The sequence below is a fragment of the Phodopus roborovskii genome, unplaced genomic scaffold, assembly GCF_943737965.1.
Source record: "Phodopus roborovskii unplaced genomic scaffold, PHOROB, whole genome shotgun sequence".
Taxonomy (NCBI): domain Eukaryota; kingdom Metazoa; phylum Chordata; class Mammalia; order Rodentia; family Cricetidae; genus Phodopus; species Phodopus roborovskii.
In genome coordinates this window covers 24,180,595-24,182,656 of record NW_026126416.1, presented here as the reverse complement: position 1 = coordinate 24,182,656, position 2,062 = coordinate 24,180,595, and positions in this window count along the sequence as shown.

Sequence of the window (2,062 nt, the reverse complement as noted above, 5' to 3'; positions counted from 1 at the left end):
CTTCTCAACCAAGACTCTTCAGTCAAGCTTAGGCTGATGTTCCTTTCACTGTCTGGTCAGGACTTACTGTGAAGCAATGAGGAGTGCCCAGAGTACTCTCCTTAATTGCTGACCTTAATTGCTGTGAGTGTGTGTGTGTGTGTGTGTGTGTGTGTGTGTGTGTGGTGTATGTGTCTGAATGTTTGTGTGTCTGGTGTGTGTCTTTGTGTGTGTGTGTGTGTGTGTGTGTCTGTGTCTGTGTCTGTGTCTCTCTGTGTGTGTATATCTATGTATGTTTCCCAGCTCCTCTGGGGTTGTGAATTGCAGTCTGGTAATCTTTTGCTCTATGTCTAATATCCTCTTATGATTGAGTACATACCATGTTTGTCTTTCTGTGTCTGGGTTACCTCACTCGGGATGGTGATGGGAGATGTCATTCTGTATAGGTTTCTCATACTGGTTTAATGAATAAAGCACTGTTGGCCAATAGGAAAGCAAGATAGGTGGGACTAGGAGACAAGGAGGAAAGAGGAAGTAGGGAGGAGAGCCAGGAGAAAGCAGTATGCCGGCCAGCTCCCTGGTAAGAGAAATACATAGATCAGCAGAAATGGGTTAATAATTAAGGCAGAGCTAGCCGATAAGAAACAAGTAACCGAGACAACAACATTGTATCAAATACAGAGTCTCTGTGCATTATTTGGGGCTGGCCCGGCGGCGGGACAAGACCAACGGTGGCAGGCGAAAAAACCGTACCCCTTACAGGATGGTTTGTTCTACTTCCATCCATTTGGACCATGGCAACTCTTATAAGGAAACATTTAAGTAGGGCTTACTGTTCAGAGGTTTAGTCCATTATTTCCAGGGAGGGAAGCATGACAGCACACAGGTAGACATGGTAGCAGGAAAGATTAATAGAAATGTGTTAATAATTAAGAGAGAGCTAGCCAGTAAGAAGCCCCGGCCATCGGTCAACCGTTTTATAATTAATATAGTGTCTGTGTGTTTATTTGGAGATGAAGGGTGACTGACCAGGTGGGACAGAGACCTCCATCACAAGAGTGAGACACTGGGGCTGGTTTGAGCATCTGAAATCTCAAAGCCTACCCCCAGTGACACACTTCCTCCAACAAAGCCACACCTTCTCCAAGAAGGCCACACCTCCTAATGGTGCCATTTTCACTCAAACCACAAAACTGGGAAAGTGAAAAAGTATAATGAGATACCATCCCATACTTGTTGTATTGTTATCAAGTAAATTAAAATAAAAAAAAAAAACAAGCATTGGCAAATGTGTAAAGAAACTGGACAACTCATTCGTTGCTGATATATAATGATGCAGTTGCTGTACATGGTTTCCAAAAACAATTACAGAACTCCTTGTGCCCTGCAGCTCTAATTCTGTGTGTATAGCTGGAATGACAGAAAGCAAGGCTGCACAGTTGTCTGCCCATGTTTGCGGCAGCATCATTCCCAACAGATAAGAGGTGGAAGCAACCTGAGGGTCCATCAGCAAATGAATGCAGTTAATACACAAATTAAATGTTACTCAGCTTTAAGAAAGATTTTTTTTGGATTTTTTTTTTAAAAATGCTTATTTTAGTTAACAAAAATTGTATGTCATAAACAAGATGCTTGAAATGCATAGATTTTTTTTAATTTTTTGTTTTGTTTTGTTTTATGTGCATTGGTGTTTAGCCATGGGTGTTGGGTACCTTGGAACTGAAATTACAGATAGTTGTGAGTTGCCATGTGTGTTCTGGGAACTGAACCCGGGTCCTCTGGAAGAGCAGTCAGTCTCTTAACCACTGAGGCATCTCTCCAGCCCCCGAAATGCATAGATCTTGGAATGACTAAATCAAACTAATTAGTGGGTCTTTTACTCATCGTTTTTTAGTGGCAAGAACTCTTAAAAATCTATCCCCTAAGCAATTGTCAAGAATACTTTATATTGTTATGTATAGACACCACACTATAAACAGATCTCTAGAATTTATCCAGCTTGAGTTACTAAAACTCTCTTGGCCAACTTCTCCCCAAGTTCCTCAACCCACCCTTGGTAACCACTGTTCTACTCTCCACTTCC